Below are 19,903 nucleotides of genomic sequence, written 5' to 3'. Positions count from 1 at the left end.
CTAGTTTCAGTGTTCTTCTTTGGCTGTGTCTATTGCGTGTGGCAGCTGTGACCCTACATGGAAGATTTGGTCAGTTGATTCATCATGGCTGCCTGACAGGTAGGCCTCAGACCCTTCTCTCCTCTGATAGAGTATCATCATCCTTTGTTGGCCCAGGACATCTAGCATCCCAAAGCTTGGGCAGGGGTTGCTTCTTGCTAAATTAAATCCCACACTACCCTGAGCCCAGTACCTTAGAGTCTTCCTCCTTTGGGTGGTAGAAGCTTAATCCTCCTAAAGAAACCCAGAATCACTGTGTCTTGGTTTGGGTTCTCCCAGAAATTGACTCTGAGACAAGGATTTGAGGTCAAATACTTTTTTTTTTTGGTAAGTTACTCAGGGAAATAGCAGTGGGGGCCTGGGGAAGGGTGATGAGAGAGAGAAGGCAACCAGTAAAGGTACAGTATCCAGCAGGTTACTACTGTGGGCAACTGGAGCTCAGTCCCACTGGAGACCTCTAGGAGACAGCGTGGAGTAGGACTCAGAACTGCCCCAGCAAGGAAGCGGGGATATTTGTCCTGCGGCTCTCATCCATCATCAGCTAAGGGCTGATTCCAGGAGAATTAGCTCCCTGGAATATTTGTTTCATCTAACTTCACAATAAATACCAAGGAAGAGAGAGACCGGCAGGTTTAGATGAAAAATGAAAACACTGGGACATTTTGGAGCACCAACACTCATCTTAATTCTTGGCTGTTTTTATTCATTGATCTTTTGGGGGAAGTGAGTGGTGCAGCATTGAGTTACTGTGCTCAAGTTCTCTGGGCAAATAGGAGAGCCTGAGAGCACAATTGATTCTTACCTAAGCTCTAACCATCTCCTTCTTAGAGCCTGCTGTGACTTCTTCCTACTTCTCAGTTCATTTTGCACAGGTTCCAAATGAGCTTTTCCTAGAATGCTCTTCTTTCCCCTTGCCAATCTCCTGATGCTGTCTTCTAAGATTCCTTTCTCATTTGATTCCAGTCTATTTGCCAGGCATCTCTTCTATCTGCACCCTATGCTGCATCCAAATGAGATGATTCTGAATTATATTTAGGGTTCCTGTCTTCTGTGCCTCTACTTATGTTGTTTTGTCCACCTGGAGTACCCTCTACGAACCCTGTTCTTGCCTTGTGTGGTCTTTTGGAATGCCATCAAGTCTTTAAGGCCCCACTCAAAGTTTTCTCTTTCCTGAAGCCTTTTCTTGGTCTTTTAACTCTCTGTGACACTTTTACTACTGTCTTCTATTATTGTTTTGGGTATGTGTTCTCTCTCCTATTAGGTCTTAAATGTCTTGGGGGCAAGGACCATGTTTTATTTATCTCTGCCTTAGTCCACATTTACCCACTCAATTTACCAAAGATTTATTGAGAGCCAGAGAATACATTCCGTCTAGGGCTCCCAAAATGAGTAAAACATGGCCCTTGTTTTCAAGGGAGCTCACAGAGTAGGCATAGGGGTGTGATTGGTATAAATATGTGTGTGTGTGTGTGTGTGTGTGTGTGTCCATCTCAATGCTTCAAACATTAGCAAGTGGTCAAAGATGATAAGTGTGGAGAATGAATGAAGCTCAGGGAGAAGATTTATCTCCAGCCTATTTTCTGCAAATGTTCAGAAATTAGTTTGGGAAGATAGTTTTGGGGGAGAAAATGAACTAATTGGATTATGGTGGGAAGTGCCTCTGTGTATCTCTCTTAGGGGTGATGGAATGGTTTAAGAAAGAGCAGATAAGCTGTAGCATCAGATTGCTTTGAGTCTGAATGCTAGCTGTGCCAGTGTGTAAAGCTATGTGACCTCGGGCTAGCTACTTGCTTACTTTCTTATGTATAAAATAAGTAATCCCCGACTCACAGCATGATTGTGGAATTAAATGATATCAATAATCCCTAGCACGTTTGGAATATATTGGAGGCTTGATCGCTAATGCATTCCTGTCTACTACCTTTTAAAAGTGTAATGCTTTTAAAAAAGAAGGATTTTGGATTTTCTCTCTCTGTACTAGAGTAATCTGGCTAGAGAGGGTTTGGTTTTCTCCATACCTTTCTGTGCTTAAATGCAAAAATGGAACATACATTTGTTTTTCATTATTATTTTTTATTTGCATGTCCATTTCAGCCTTAGATTTAGGGTACTGTTGGGCTCTCAGAGGAGTTGACAATCTTCAAGTGGAATCTGAAGGAAGATCTTTAGATAATGTTCTGAAAGTAGTGGTGGTGGTGGTTTAGTTGCTAAGTCGTGTCCAACTCTTTGCAACTCTATGGACTTTAGCTCTCCATGCTCCTCTGACCATGGGATTGCCCAGAAAGGAATACTTGAGTAGGTTGCCATTTCCTTCTCTAGGGAATCTTCCCGATCCAGGGATTGAGCCTGCCATCTCCTGTGTTCCCTGCTTGGCAGGCAGATTCTTTACCACTGAGCCACCTGGGAAGCCCAATATTCTAACTTACAGTTACATCTTAACACTGGAATTTGTGAATCCATTAGATCTTAAAGAATCCTTGTGAAACGAAAACTGGCTCCTTTTTTAAAAAGTCATTTCCATTTATTATTAGAGAATTCAGTGGAAAAATACTGCTTAGTGTGTCCTGGAATCCTCAATTTTTTCTTTTATTTTTTTTCCAATCAACAGTTTGAGCATCTGTTGAATTCTGGACACTGACTAGTGAGAATATAGTGAAGGAAACAGACATGGGCATTGCCCCATGGACCTGGCAGTCTGTGATGACAGAGGTTGGCATTGATCAAATAGTTATATGGAGAAATATATAATGCCAAACTCTGAAAAGAGCTGGAAAAGAAATTACAGGATGCTCTGAGGCCTGTTCTAGTCTAGAGGGTGACTCATGCAGTTTTCTGGAGAAGGGAGACCTTTGAGTTGATTTGGATTTATGGGTAAAATGTGCCAATGAGTCAGAGGGGATTGGACTGGCCATGGGCATACCAGCAAAAAGGAAGGCAGAGTGTGGCTTGAATGGGAAGGAGAGCAGGAAATGGAGCTAAAGAGATTGCTGCTACTGCTACTGCTAAGTCACTTCAGTCATGTCTGACTCTGTGCGACCCCATAGACGGCAGCCCTCCAGGCTCCCCTGTCCCTGGGATTCTCCAGGCAAGAACACTGGAGTGGGCTGCCATTTCCTTCTCCAATGCATGAAAGTGAAAAGTGAAAGTGAAGTCGCTCAGTCATGTCCGACTCCTAGCAACCCCGTGCACTGCAGCCTACCAGGCTCCTCCGTCCATGGGATTTGCCAGGCAAGAGTACTGGAGTGTGTTGCCACTGCCTTCTCCCAGCTAAAGGGATTGGAAGGGGCCAAATTCTGTAGGACCTGGTGGGCCATGGGAAGACATTTTTTTTTTAATGGGGAAACTTTGAAGGATTTAAAGCAGGAGGATGCAATGGGGTTTGCATCCTGAAAAAGTTCTTTCAGTTATGGTGTAGAATACAGATTGGAGCAGCTAAGAATGGAAGCTGGGAGAAGAGTTAGGATAGACCAGGTGAAAGTGGATGGAAACTTGGTTCAGAGACTTGGCGGTGTGAATGGAAAGAAGGAAATGGATCTCCAGAGAGATTTAAGAAGTCAACAGCATTGGGTGATGGATTGGCTATGAAGGTCAGAGATGGATTCGTGACCTCTGACTTTATTGGTAAAGCCCTGAGAACCACACACATGCTGATAAGCATTTTAGACATTGCCTGCAAACTCAGAAGTATCCAAGGGCAATCAGAGGGCCAGAGAGAGCACTAGATTGGGTGTAAGAACAGTTTTCTAGGCCATGACCCTGTGGTATTCATAAACCATTGAACTCTTGTAGACCTAAATGTTGTCATCCGCAAAATAAATGGATCATATTAGATGATCTCCATACATGACAAACCTAGACAGCATATTGAAAAGCAGAGACATTACTTTGTTGACAAAGATCTGTATAGTAAAACTATGTTTTTTCCAGTAGTCATGTAAGGATGTGAGAGTTGGACCATAATGAAGGCTGAGCACTGAAGAATTGATGCTTTCTGAACTGTGGTGTTGTAGAAGACTCTTGAGAGTCCCTTGGACTGCAAGGAGATCAAACCAGTCAATCCTAATGGAAATCAACCCTGAATATTTATCGGAAGGACTGACACTGAAGCTTCAATACTTTGGCCACCTGATGAGAAGAGCCAACTCATTAGAAAAGACCCTGATGCTGGGAAAGATTGAAGGCAGGAGAAGGGGATGACAGAGGATGAGATGGGTGGATGGCATCATCGACTCAGTGGACGTGAGACCCAGGGAGATTTCGTTTGTCTAAGGTTACTAATTGTTGGCATACTTAGAGTTCTTAAGTCTCCTAATTCCTTATATGACCCCATTATATTAGATCTTTCTGCCTTCTATTTTATGTTTGCATGCCTTTACCAGTCCATTCTGAAGGAGATCAGCCCTGGGATTTCTTTGGAAGGAATGATGCTAAAGCTGAAACTCCAGTACTTTGGCCACCTCATGCGGAGAGTTGACTCATTGGAAAAGACTCTGATGCTGGGAGGGATTGGGGGCAGGAGGAGAAGGGGACGACATAGGATGAGATGGCTGGATGGCATCACTGACTCGATGGACGTGAGTTTGAGTGAACTCCAGGTGGGAGGCCTGGAGTGCTGCAATTCATGGGGTCGAAAAGAGTTGGGCACGACTGAGCGACTGATCTGATCTGATATTCTTTTTAGTCCCATGCTATTTCATTGAGGAGGGCATATCAACCCACTCCAGTATTCTTACCTGGAGAATCCCATGGACAGAGGGGCCTGATGGGCTACAGTCCATAGGGTCGCAAAGAGTTGGACATGACTAAATGATTTGGCACGCGTGCATGCTATTTCATTAAGTATTCCATCTGGGGAGGCAGAGAGATGCCCCACAACTCACTTTAGTCAGTTTTGATATTTGGTTTGAAACTACATGCTCATTTGAAGCTTGAGACTTCTTTTTGATTATTCTTGCTACTCCTGACCCAATTACTAAGAATAATTAATAATTTGGGCAGATTCCAAATGTTTATATAGGCAAAATGTAAGCACACACAGAGGATGTGAAACACTGGCCTGATTAAGAAGTCTATCATTATGGTGTTTTTCAACTTTTGCTTCCAAAGCAGAAGCAGGCAGTCACCATTTTTATAAGTGGATTTGGTTCTAAAAAATCTTATAAATGACAGTGAGCTTGGGGGTTGTTCATTTCTGGAACCCTATTTAATACATTCTTGTATCTTCAAAGGGATTCAGCTCAAGAGAAAAATCCAACCTAGTGAATAGTTTTTATCGGAGGACCATCTTTCCTTCCTGCTTAACTGGACTGGACAGTTATGCAGCAGGTTGTTTTAGTCTTCATTCAATAAACAGATATCTGGCCTGCCCTGATTGTGTACCTGCCATGATCCCCTTCTTACTTTTTCTGTTCTGGAACCATCTAGCTTTTAAAACCAAGGGTACTGCTTTAGTAGTAAAAACTAGAGAGACAGAAAGAGGGCCTACGAATGCCCTGAAATCCCAAGTGTTTTATAGGCTTAAAAACTTGAAAAGTCCATAGGCCAATAAGGATCTTTTGCCTGTGTTTCACTATCTACTGTGGTGAAAAAGCCAAACCCCAAACTTAATGCTCTTAAATAGCAACACGTTTATTGCATCTCATGATTTTGTGGGGAATAAATTTGGTGCGGGGTTCTCCTGGGCAGTTCTGTTCCATGTCCTGTTGATTGGGGTTATTTGATGGTATTCAATTAATGGCTCGTCTGGCCTGGAAGATCCAGGATGGCTTCCGTCACATCTATGGCACTCTGATGGGGATGGCTGGAAGACCTCTCCACTGGGTGTCTCTGGAAGTGTTGTCAAATTTCTTACATGATGGTTCAGGGCTCCAAAAGACTGAGTTAGAAGGTGCTGGTTCTTAAAGCCTGGATTTAGAACTAGCATAGCATCACTTCTGCTATCCTTTGTTGGCCAAAGGAGTCACAGATTAGACCAAATTCAAGAAGTGGTGAAATTAGACCACATCTCTTGATGGAAGGCATGTCAAAGAATTTGTGTTGTTGTTTTCGGTCACCAAGTCATGTCCGACTCTTTGTGACCCTTTGGACTGTAGCCCTCCAGGGTCCTCTGTCCATGGGATTTCCTAGGCAAGAATACTAGAGTGGGTTGCCATTTCCTCCTCCAGAGGCTCTTCCTGACCCAGGGATTGAACCCACATCTCCTGCACTGGTGTGCAGATTCTTTACCACAGCGCTACCTGGGAATCCCATAGTAGCCTTGGCCTGCATATTTTTAGACTTCCATAGGAGAATAAAATAAAAATCTACCTTTTAAAAATGACATTTTTTTTTTACAGGTTTTCTGGACATCTCTGGCAGAGCTTATCTTAATGGGTACAAAGTTATATCTGGCATTAGATTATGTGAGATTGGTCCCCAACAATGTCAGAAAAACAAAGGAAAAAAAATACCAATGGCAGGACAGAGAAAACATTACTAACTATGGGTTCTGTGGTATTTCTTAAAATATTTTCAAAGGTAAATTTTTAATTGGAGAATGAATTTCTTCCATCCTCATTTCGAGCTCTTTTTTCTTAACTGTCACAAAAGATTGGGAAAATTGTTCCACTTCTAGAAGTCTTTCTGATTTTACCAGTGTCTTCTGCTATATCTTAAAGCACAAATTGATTCCTTTATTACTATTAGAAAGTTCACCTGCCAGATTATACTGATTTTCTGGAGTCTTTTTAGACAAAGGAAAGGTCACATTGTTTATTTTTACTAAAGATATGTTTTTCCTCCTGTATCACTTGCCTGCTTTTATTTTTTCAGCTTCTCTTTTGTGATAAATGTCTTAAATAACACATTTTCCCAAGATATCTAAAGCAAAAATACTTAACCTTTGTACAACCCTTTTGTCTCCAGAGTCTTTTACAATGAGTACCGAAATCAGAAAACTTCCTGAAAAGGCCACTGGTGCTACAAGTGAGCATGGGGAGAATTTTGAGTTCATGAACTGTTAGGTACAATTTTAAGAGTAGCCAACAACTTACAAAAGCATCCTCAAGAGTTTAGTTGTACAAGATGCTGTGCTTGGTGTTGATGCAAAGAATTCTGGGTCCTGAGAGTCTTGTCCAGTAGGAAGTCTCACTTGGATACATCTGTGAACATCAGGCATGGAAAGTGGCATCTCAGTCTTGACCGCTCTCATTCTAGTCCCTTCTGTTCACTCTTCTTTCCTTTTTCTGCCCTTCTGCTTTCTTCTACCCCAGCTTTACAAACACTCCACCTTCGTCTTGCAGGAATGCTTTTTCCCCATGGTCTTAGTTGGAGTTTCCTTAGAAACAGACTCTGAGATAAGAATTTGAAGTTAAGGAGTATATTTGAAAAGTGATCAGATTAGAACTATTAGGGAAAGGGAAGAGGGGAAACCAGAAAGGAAAACTGAGCAGGTTATCAATATGGGCTAATAAAAAATAATCTATAGAGATTGCTATTAAGAATTGTATCTATTTACCTGTATCAAATCTGATAATTTTTTAAATTAATTAATTTATTTTAATTAGAGGCTAATTACTCTACAATATTGTGGTGGTTTTTGCCATGCATTGACATGAATCAGCCCTGGGTGTACATGTGTCCCCCATCCTGAACCCCCCTCTCACCTCCCTCCCCCATCCCATCCCTCTGGGTTGTCCCAGTGCACCAGCTTTGAGTGCCCTGTTTCATGCATCAAACTTGGACTGGTCAAATCTGATAATTTTAACATTCTAACAGAGGACGTTTCTCTACTCCATGTCATTAATATTTATTGTTATTTTTAATTTGACCTTGAGGCTCAAGGAGTACTTCTGAGCACCCACTAAGTATGTGCTATTATGCTAGGCACTGGGAGAGAGTAAGGGATTTGATAGAGAAAATTTAGTTCCAGCCTTCTAGAATTTATAACAGAGCAGGGAGAAAAGTCATGTGCTTGCTATAAATTATAGATATTATATAATTTATGTGATTTATTAGAAATTAATTTTAAGATTATATACAAGCCAGTGTAAGGCAGTGTCAAGTAAGATAATACATGGTTATGCTAAAGGAATGATAAATAAGGGAAATACCACTGTAGGGTAAGTGCAGGAGAAAGTGAATTTAGTGCTTTACCTAAAGGATTTGACTTACAGAAAAGAAAGAGGGAGGGACGTGCAGGGTGATGGAATGGCATGAGCAAGATCGTGGTGGTTTTCTGTTAGGTGTTCAGTTGCAGAGGGAGACTGTTGAAACAGATCGTGTGGGACCAAGTGATGAAGGGCTAGGCTGGCCCAGGTGATGGAAGACCTTGACAACCAGGCAGAGATCTTAGAACTGGATTCAATTTGGAAATTAGGCAAGAGGCAGATTCAAAAGATTTTTAAATATTCATGGTTAATATATGATAGCTTTTTCCATTTTTCAGTTGTACAGTTGATGTACAATATTATATGATACAAGACACTGCTTATTTTTTTTCTTTTTTTTGGACTGCTTATTTTTAGTTGAAGTATAATTTACAGAAAATAAGATGGTCAGTTCTTAAGTACACAGTTTGATGAATTTCTACAAATGTAATCACCCTTATATGGGTAAGCTCTGCCCATGTAATCACCATTCAGACAAAGATATGGAATGTTTCCATCAGCCAAGAAAGGCCTTTTATGTACCTTCCCAGTGAATAACTGCCCCACCCTCACCTCTTAACTATTACTAAAAGACGTTGTTGAAACTGTTGTTAAACTCAATATAATTGACTCATGTAGTATAAATTATTTTATGACTAGCTTCTTTCACTCAACTCAGTATTTGGGATAAGCAGTTCCTTTTTGTGCCTAAGTAGCATGTCATTGAATGAATACGCTACACTTTATCACTTCTCCCATTAATGGAAATGTCAATTGTTTGCAGTTTTGTGCTATTATGAATTGAACTTCTGTGAACATTCTTGTGCATGTCTCTTAGTGGACACAGGCACTGGTTTCTCTAGGAGTGGGGTCATTGGGGCATAGGTCAAATATATCTTTATCTTTTAAAGATATAAAATATATCTTTTGAGTTACTGCCAAATAGTTCTCTGAGGTGGTTAACTACTCTTACCAGCAATGGATGAGAGATGCAGTTCTTCACAACCACATCAATACTTGATATTGTTAATCTTTTCAGTTTTTGCCAGTCTGATGAGTATGCAGTGCAAATAATTTTTTAAAAGAAAGATTAATTATAGATTAAATAAAGGATGGGTTGGCTATGGGAGGAAGACCAGACGCAAGTAAATCAGTTACAAAACTATTGTCCCAGTGCCAATGGGAGGATGCAATATCCTGGCCCCTGGAGAATATAAGAGCCTGGGGAGGAAGGGTTTAAAGGGTGACTCAAGAGAGCTTGGCAGCGTCTCAGGGATCTGTTCTCAGTATGTTTCTTCTATCTAGAAAAATCTTTCAGCATTTAAGTCACTTGCTATTAATTGTAGCCAGAAGAGTGGAGCCACCTTCAATTTTTCTGCCTGAGAGAGATCTTACTGTATTATGGACACTGTAAATATTTGAAGAAACTTACAAGGACAGCCTGAGTTTCAGGCATGAGAGGATTTGGCATGGGTTAAATGAATTGCCACATGAGGATTTTTTTAATGTTTAATTTTGTATTGGGGTAGAGCCAATTAACAATGTTGTGAAAGTTTCAGGTGCACAGCAAAGTGACTCAGCCATACATATACATGCATCCATTCTCTCCCAAACTCCCCTCCCACCCAGGCTGCCAAATGACATTGAACAGATTTCCCTGTGCTATACAGTAGGTCCTTGTTGGTTATCCATTTTAAATATAGCACTATATACCTGTCCATCTCAAACTCCCTAAATATCCTTTCCCCCCACCCTTCCCCTCTGGAAACCATAAATTCATTCTCTATGTTTGTGAGTCAGTGTTTTGTAAATAAGTTCATTTGTATCATTTCTTTTTAGATTCTGCATATATGATAGCATATGATCTTTTCTGTCTGACTTACTTCACTCAGTATGACAGTCTCTAGGTCCATCCATGTTGCTGCAAATGGCATTATTTCATTCTTTTTAATGGCTGAGTAATATTCCATTGTATATAGGTACCACATCTTCTTTATCTATTCATCTATTGATGGACATTTAGGTGGCTTCCATGTCTTGGCAATGTAAACAGTGCTGCAATGAACATTGGGATGCATGCATCCTTTTGGATCATTTTTTTTTTCTGGATATATGCCCAAGAGTGGGATTGTAGGGTTGTATGGTTGCTCTAATTTTAGTTTTTAAAGGACCTTCCATACATTCTCCATAGTGCCTGCACCAACTTACATTCCCATGAATAGTATAGGAGGGTTCCCTTCTCTCCACACCCTCTTCAGCACCATCAGCCACTCCCATTACTTGAAATGCTCTCCTCTCTTGAATTCTGTGACCCCACTTCTCTTAGTTTTCCTCTTATCTCTCTGGCTAATCCTGTTCAGCCTTATTTCCTAGCTAATCTCCCTCTACTAAGCCAGCACATATTGAGGATTTTAGATCTTCCTTTGTTTCTTCTCTATACTTATTCCCTGACTGACTCCATTATGAATTCATAACTTCTTTTTTTACCTACATGCTAATGATGCCTAAATTTCTGTCTATAGAAGACCTGTAAACCTAGCTGGCTACTTGATGTGTCCACTTGAATGTCTCAAAAGTAGGCCAAACTCAGCATTGCAAAACCATATTCAGGACATCTTCCCTCTGGAAGTGTTCCTTTTTATCATAATTGGCACTATCAGCCATCCATTTATTCATTCCAAGAGCTGAGGAACAGTCTTAACCATATAATCTCTCTTAATTCCCCCATCAAGTCCATTAATTTCTTGTTGATTTTACTCCCTAAAACATTTCTCAAACCCCTTTATTTCTTCCTCTTAGTCTAAACTACTATATTGGCCTCTGTCATGAGCTCAACCTGAATCTGATTCCACTTGCCCCCCGCCCCCACTTCAGTACATCTACTCAGGAGCCATTGTGAAACTTTCTAGGCTTACATACCATTATGTTCAGTTCAGTTCAGTTCAGTCGCTCAGTCGTGTCCGACTTTTTGCGACCCCATGAATTGCAGCACGCCAGGCCTCCCTGTCCATCACCAACTCCCAGAGTTCACTCAGACTTACGTCAATCAAGTCAGTGATGCCATCCAGCCATCTCATCCTCTGTCGTCCCCTTCTCCTCCTGCCTCCAATCCCTCCCAGCATCAGAGTCTTTTCCAATGAGTCAACTCTTCGCATGAGGTGGCCAAAGTACTAGAGTTTCAGCTTTAGCATCATTCCTTCCAAAGAAATCCCAGGGCTGATCTCCTTCAGAATGGACTGGTTGGATCTCCTTGCAGTCCAAGGGACTCTCAAGAGTCTTCTCCAACACACGGTTCAAACGCATCAATTCTTTGGCGCTCAGCCTTCTTCACATTCCACCTCTCACATCCATACATGACCACTGGAAAAAGCATAGCCTTGACTAGATGAACCTTTGTTGGCAAAGTAATGTCTCTGCTTTTCAATATGCTATCTAGGTTGGTCATAACTTGTCTTCCAAGGAGTAAGCGTCTTTTAATTTCATGGCTGCAGTCACCATCTGCAGTGATTTTGGAGCCCCCCAAAATAAAGTCTGACACTGTTTCCACTGTTTCCCCATCTATTTACCATGAAGTGGTCCAGATGCCATGATCTTAGTTTTCTGAATGTTGAGCTTTCAGCAACTTTTTCACTCTCCTCTTTCACTTTCATCAAGAGGCTTTTTAGTTCCTCTTCACTTTCTGCCATAAGGGTGGTGTCACCTGCATATCTGAGGTTATTGATATTTCTCCCAGCAATCTTGATTCCACCTTGTGCTTCTTCCAGTCCAGCGTTTCTCATGGTGTACTCTGCATATAAGTTAAATAAGCAGGGTGACAATATACAGCCTTAATGTACTCCTTTTCCTATTTGGAACCAGTCTGTTGTTCCATGTCCATTTCTAACTGTGGCTTCCTGACCTGCATATAGGTTTCTGAAGAGGCAGGTCAGGTGGTCTGGTATTCCCATCTCTTGAAGAATTTTCCACAGTTTATTGTGATCCACACAGTCAAAGGCTTTGGCATAGTCAATAAAGCAGCAATAGATGTTTTTCTGGAAACTCTTGCTTTTTCGATTTTCCAGTGGATGTTGACAGTTTGATCTCTGGTTCCTCTGCCTTTTCTAAAACCAGCTTGAACATCAGGAAGTTCACGGTTCATGTATTGCTGAAGCCTGGCTTGGAGAATTTTCAGCATTACTTTACTAGCGTGTGAAATGAGTGCAATTGTGCAGTAGTTTGAGCATTCTTTGGCATTGCCTTTCTTTGGGATTGGAATGAAAACTGACCTTTTCCAGTCCTGTGGCCACTGCTGAGTTTTCCAAATTTGCTGGCATATTGAGTGCAGCACTTTCACAGCATCATCTTTCAGGATTTGAAATAGTCAACTGGAATTCCATCACCTCCACTAGCTTTGTTCGTAGTGATGCTTTCTAAGGCCCACTTGACTTCTCATTCCAGGATGTCTGGCTCTAGCTGAGTGATCACACCATCGTGGTTACCTGGGTTGTGAAGATCTTTTTTGTACGGTTCTTCTGTGTATTCTTGCCACCTCTTCTTAATATCTTCTGCTTCTGTTAAGTCCATACCATTTCTGTCCTTTATTGAGCCCATCTTTGCATGAAATGTTCCCTTGGTATCTCTAATTTTCTTGAAGAGATCTCTAGTCTTTCCCATTCTGTTGCTTTCCTCTATTTCTTTGCATTGATTGCTGAGGAAGGCTTTCTTATCTCTTCTTGCTATTCTTTGGAACTCTGCATTCAGATGTTTATATCTGTCCTTTTCTCCTTTGCTTTTCACTTCTCTTCTTTTCACAGCTATTTGTAAGGCCTCCCCAGACAGCCATTTTGCTTTTTTGCATTTCTTTTCCATGGGGATGGTCTTGATCCCTGTCTCCTGTACAATGTCACGAACCTCCGTCCTTAGTTCATCAGGCACTCTATCTATCAGATCTAGTCCCTTAAATCTATTTCTTACTTCCACTGTATCGTCATAAGGGATTTGATTTAGGTCATACCTGAATGGTGTAGTGGTTTTCCCCACTTTCTTCAATTTCAGTCTGAATTTGGCAATAAGGAGTTCATGATCTGAGCCACAGTCAGCTCCCAGTGTCTATTTTGCTGACTGTATATAGCTTCTCCATCTTTGGCTGCAAAAAATATAATCAATCTGATTTTGGTATTGACCATCTGGTGATGTCCATGTGTAGAGTCTTCTCTTGTGTTGTTGGAAGAGGGTGTTTGCTATGACCAGTGCATTTTCTTAGCAAAACTCTCTTAGTCTTTGCCCTGCTTCATTCTGTATTCCAAGGCCAAATTTGCCTGTTACTCCAGGTGTTTCTTGACTTCCTACTTTTGCATTCCAGTCCCCTATAATGAAAAGGACATCTTTTTTGGGTGTTAGTGCTAAAAGGTCTTGTAGGTCTTCATAGAACCATTCAACTTCAGCTTCTTCAGCATTACTGGTTGGGGCATAGGCTTGGACTACCGTGATACTGAATGGTTTGCCTTGGAAACGAACAGAGATCATTCTGTCGTTTTTGAGATTGCATCCAAGTACTGCATTTTGGACTCTTTTGTTGACCATGATGGCTGCCCCATTTCTCCTAAGGGATTCTTGCCCACAGTAGTAGATATAATGGTCATCTGAGTTAAATTCACCCATTCCAGTCCATTTTAGTTTGCTGATTCCTAGAATGTAGACGTTCACTCTTCCTGTCTCCTGTTTGACCACTTCCAATTTGCCTTGATTCATGGACCTAACATTCCAGGTTCCTATGCAATATTGCTCTTTACAGCATCGGACCTTGCTTCTATCACCAGTCACATCCACAGCTGGGTACTCTTTTTGCTTTGGCTCCATCCCTTCATTCTTTCTGGAGTTATTTCTCCACTGATCTCCAGTAGCATATTGGGCACTTAACGACCTGGGGAGTTCCTCTTTCAGTATCCTATCATTTTGTCTTTTCATACTGTTCATAGTTACCAAAAAATGTGTGTTGAATAAATACCTGAGAGAATGGGTTGAGTCAAGCTATGTTATATTGTGTCTCACGGAGGGGTATTGTAGAAGCCTAGGTACACACAGTGGTTTTCTGGTCAGCAATGCCAGCTAAGTATGTTAATAAATATTCCAACCAGAGGTTGAAAATTGGAGATCCTAGGGAGAAGGCGATGGCACCCCACTCCAGTATTCTTGCCTGGAAAATCCCATGGATGGAGGAGCCTGGCAGGCTGCAGTCCATGGGGTTGCGAAGAGTCGGACACGACTGAGCGACTTCACTTTCACTTTTCACTTTCTTGCATTGGAGAAGGAAATGGCAACCCACTCCAGTGTTCTTGCCTGGAGAATCCCAGGGACGGGGGAGCCTGGTGGGCTGCTCTCTATGGGGTTGCATAGAGTCGGACACGACTGAAGCGACTTAGCAGCAGCAGCAGCAGCAAGCTATATAGAGCCTGGTAGAAATGTTTAGTTTGGTCTGCACAACCTTTTTTGAGAAAAACTTGAACTATATGCAAACATTTCAAAATCTGGAGATTTCATGTAAAACTCTGAATTTCTGGCTTTCCCTTTTTTTAGGAAGCTCTGGCATTACTGGGCCCACATTTGCTTGAGGCACTAACCAGCTGGAGTTGAATAGGGGCTGCCCCATTTTGATAGGCACTAGTTCTTTGATTCATTATTGTTACCACCTAGTGTCCCTCACTTATTTAATTACCTGCCTGGCTCATAGAAGCATATCCCTCATTGAGTTTGCTATTCTTGGTCTAAGCTTCCTTTATTAGAAATGGTTGGATCCAACTAATTAGGTAGCATGATAAAAATCCCTGAACTGTTGGCATGAAAAACCACACCATCAATTTCTCTGACTAATTTTTAGGAAGTTACCTTAAAAATGCAGAATTCTTTCATCTTACCCTTTCACTTTAGAGATGAAAGAGCTGAGGGCCAGAGTAGGTATTAACTTGCCTCAGCTCACAAAGCTAGTTCTTTGACTCTTGGCTGGTGTGCTTAGAAATATCAACAAAAATATTTAGGGATATGTATTCTTTCATAGATTTGCCATTTTAATTTTTATCTTCCTAAATCTGGAAGAACTAATTTAAACACAGTAATTGCTTTTCTAAGTCTCAATTTAATCTCATTAGTTTTTTTCTTTATCTTGTTTGGGAAACTTAGTGTCAGTTTTGTAGAAGGGGTGGTGTAAATAGTAGTAATAACCTAATCCAGTCTGTGAAAGTGTGAATTATTAATACTAGGCTAATAATTTCCTCTGTAAAGATTACGGATTTCTTTGTTTGTTTTTTGAGCTTGTGAATTTTGATTCCAGTTTTATTTTTAGCTTTTTTAAAATTATGGTAGGAAGTGTCTCTGGAGGTCCAGTGGTTAAGATTCTGTGCTTCCAATGCAGGGGGCATGGGTTTGATCCCTGGTCAGGGAACTAAGATCTGACATGCTGTACGGTGTGGCTAGAAAAATAAAATTTAAAAAATTATGGTAAAACACTCAAACACAGGGCTTCCCTTGTGGCTCAGCAGTAAAGAATCTGCCTGCAATGCAGGAGGTGCACAAGACGAGGGTTCAATCCCTGGGTTGGGAAAATCCCCTGGAGGAGGGCGTGGCAACCCACTCCAGTATTCTTGCCTGGAGAATTCCAGGAACAGAGGAAACCGGCTGCTACAGTCCATTGGGTCCCAAAGAATTGGAAACAACTGAATTGGCTGAGCATACATGCATGCACACATAGACAATGATAAAACCTGTCACCACAGCTGTACCCATTCTAAAGTGTACAATTCTGTGGCATAAGTGCATTCTCAATGCTGTGCAACTATCAATTCTGTCTAGTTTCAGAAGTTTTTCTTTACCCCAGATGGAAACCCTGTGTCTGATTAGTGTATGCTCAGTTGCTTCAGTCATTGTCCGACTCTCTGTGACCCCATGGATCACAGCCTGCCTGGCTCCCCTGTCCATGGGATTCTCCACTGGAGTGGGTTGCCATGCCCTCCTCCAGGGGATCTTACCAACCCAGGGATCGAACCTGTTTCTCTTATATCTCCTGCATTGCAGGCAGATTCTTTATCACTGAGCCACCCGGGAAGCATATCTGATTAGTTGTCTTCCCCGTTCCTGCCTACCCTCAGTCCCTGGCAAGTACTGCTAATCTGCTTTCTTTGTCTATGGATTTACCTGTTCTGAACTTTTCATATATTAGTAAAGGGAATCACACAATGCATGACCTTTTGTGTTTGGCTTCTTTCACTCAGCATAATGTTTTCAGTGTTCATCCGTGTTGTATCACGTATCAGTACTTTATTGTTTTGTAGTTAAATGACATTCCATTGTATGGATATACCACATTTTGTTTATCCATTCATCCATTGATGGATATTTGGGTTGTTTCCAGCTTCTGGCTATTGTGAATAAAGCTTCTATGAATGCCTGTGTATAAGTATTTTTATTCCAGTTTTTAAAATTTGCATTTAAGGATCCACTTATCATTTCTGAATTGCCTGTTGTGAATGAAGTTAAAAAAGGAGTTGGCAGGCCAACCGGGTATCAATTTCTATTGACTTCTCTTCTGCATCTCTGGGTCTGGCTTGAAATTGCAGTTATATTTACAGGCTACAAACAGCTCATTTTCAGTAGGCATCTACCTGGAAAACACCGGGTGCTTTAAACAAATTTACAAAGAAGAAATCAAACTAACCAAATGGTGTGGCAATTATTAGCTATTAAATGTTATGGGGAAAGTATGGATCTTATTCAGAAGGTAATCTACTGAAGAACAGTTTAGCTTTGACTCAAGGTATGTTTGTTGAGCTTTTTACTTTCATTCAACATTTAACAAATACATATTGAGTGCCTCTGAGCCTGGTATATGCATGAATGGAGCTTAGAGTCTAGTGAAGAAATATAGATATTAGTTAAGTAAATACACACGTGTAATCACAGACAATCCTCAATGAAAATGTGTAAGGAGTATGAGAGTATGTAATGGGGCTATCTGCTCTCTTCTGGGGACTATGAGATAGCCTTGCTGAGGAAGTGACTTTTGCCCCCAAAGATGGGCAAATAAGTATTGAGGGTCTAACAGTTATTGCCCTAAATGCTCTGGCTTTAAGGATTACTAAGTGGCTTCTGTCTGGGCTTCCCTGGTGGCACTAGTGGTAAAGAACCTGCCTGCCAGTGCAGAAGACATAAGAGACGTGGGTTTGATCCCTGGGTTGGGAAGATCCCATGGAGGAGGGCATGGCAAGCAACTCCAGTATTCTTGCCTGGAGAATCCCATGGACAGAGGAGCCTGGCAGGCTACAGTCCAAGGCGTCACAAAGAGTCGGACACAGCTGAAGCGACTTAGCATGTGCACACAAGTGGTCTCTGTCCACAAGAAGTTTTGTCTTTTTGAGCTGGTTAAGTAAAATCCATGCTGACTCATTCAGTAGTCACCTCTTTGGCTGGATCCCATTTATTTTCCCAGAGGTTTTTAGGGATCTCTCAGGGACACGCTCAGAGAGGGTGGAGTAATTTTGACAGGAAAGTTCTCAAATTGTTCAACTGTGATTCAGGTCTATGTTCTGATAGGCTCACTGACAAACAAAGGATCCAACATGAAGTAGTGAAATCAACAAAGAGGTGACTAGTTGATTTCAGCACTTTTTCTTGGGCAATTGTCATTCTATTACCTTTAACAATGAACAGCTGCTTGCTTCTTGGGAGAAAGCTGTGATAAACCTAGATAGTGTATTAAAAGTCAGAGACAATCACTTTGCTGACAAAGGTTTGTATAATCAAAGCTATGGTTTTTCCAGTAGTCATGTATGGATGTGAGAGTTGGACCATAAAGAAGGCTGAGTGTTGAAGAATTGATGCTTTCAAACTGTGGTGCTGGAGAAGACTTTTGAGAGTCCCTTGGACTGCAAGGAGATCAAACCAGTCAATCCTAAAGGAAATCAACCCTGAATATTCATTGGAAGGACTAATGCTGAAGCTGAAGCTCCAATACTTTGGCCACCTGATGTGAAGAGCTAATTCACTGGAAAAGACCCCGATGTTGGGAAAGATTGAGGACAGGAGGAGAAGGGGGCAACAGAGGTTGAGATGGTTAGATAAATAGCATCACTGACTCAATGGACATGAATTTGAGCAAACTCCTAGAGATAGTGAAGGCCTGGTGTGCTGCAGTCCATGGAGTTGCAAAGAGTCAGACATGACTTAGGGACTAAAGAACAACAGCGAACCCTCCCCAGCTTCTACATAGATGGAGCCTGCACCCTTATTCAATGATCTCCTTCTCAAAGTCAAGCCAAGGTTGATAGGGCAGTGTGTGTGATGCACACACTGGTTCAGTGAACCACCACATTGGGTGGTTCAGAGAAGTCCTGATCAGTCAAGATGCATTATCTTTGCAATGAGGCCTCATGCTGTGCAGTGTTCTGAGCAGAGTAATGAGAAATGACTAGAATAATGAGAAACATAGGCTATTTGGTCAATAAGGAAATGGAGCCAATTAGAATGTCAGATAATGCCAGTTTGCATTGTTTGAAATAGATCTGGGGTGAAATATACTATTCTCATGGAGTAGTGCCTTTCTTTGGAGTGTGTGCATGCTTAGTTGATCAGTTGTGTCCAACTCTTTGCAATCCCATAGACTGTTGTCTGCCAGGCTCCTCTGTCCATGGGATTTCCCAGGCAAGAATACTGGAGTGAGTTTCAATTTCATACTCCAGGAGATCTTCCCCACCCAGGGATTGAACCCATGTCTCCTTTGTCTTCTTCATTGGCAGGTAGATTCTTTACCACTGCACCACCTGGGAAGTCCTGCCTTTCTTTGGAGATCAGTTCCTAAATGATTTTTACATCCGTCAACATCTGCTCTGCACTTCAGATCTTCCCCAGCTACTGAAATGTGAGGGCTCCTTTCATAGGAATGGAGATATGAGGAATATGAGAAAGAGTATTGCTGACTTGTATTGTATTATTTTGGATATCAGGATGCATTTTTATTTTAGGGATTCATTTTAGATTTCAGGAGGATGTCTTCTGTAAAGTTCATTCAAATGCAGTGACAGATCACCTGATTTGGGGAAATCTTAATTTAGAGGATGAAGAAATTTAAGCAACTATTTGATATATAAAAGGTCTCACAGTGAGATTTCTCTGAGTGGCAAGTCCTCATGTTCATAGTAAATATGATTAAGTTAATAGTGATGTGTCTTACAACTTTTTAGGAATTCCTTTACTGAGAATGAGGTTACTGAGAATAAATTGCCATGGACATGCTCCCATTGTAGAATGTGACTGTAATTCTAGCAAAGGTGTTGTTCATTCCTGGCATGAGATCCTCCAAAGAAGTGAGGTATTGTGTGTGGAAGGCTTAGTAGTCCTTTTGAGAAGAGCAGGGATTAGGGAAAGGGAGGGTGAAAGCAGAGAGAGAAGGAAAAGAGTAATGTGAGGGATGAGTAAGATGGAGTCACATGACATTACCTTTGTCATCAGTCAGTTACCTGGAGATTTTGGGGCCCAACAAGTTGGACTAGTGAGAAAAACCATTCTCTGAAGCCTGTGCCTGTTAAAGCTGCTCTTTTTGATTAGATGGTTCTAGAATCTCTGTGGCCCCACCCTATTTGAGATGACTAGAGTTATTTCAACAAAAGCAAAGACTCTCTTCTACACTGGGGAGTAGTGAGGAGCATAAAGGGGAATCAGAAAGAGCACACATCTTGCTCAAGAAGGCATTAGAGAAACAAGATCTGGAGAGA

Source organism: Bos javanicus, chromosome X, assembly GCF_032452875.1.
Source record: "Bos javanicus breed banteng chromosome X, ARS-OSU_banteng_1.0, whole genome shotgun sequence".
In the NCBI taxonomy this organism is placed as follows: Eukaryota; Metazoa; Chordata; class Mammalia; order Artiodactyla; family Bovidae; genus Bos; species Bos javanicus.
The sequence above is the reverse complement of the archived record's forward strand: the minus strand, read 5'-3'. Positions refer to the sequence as shown.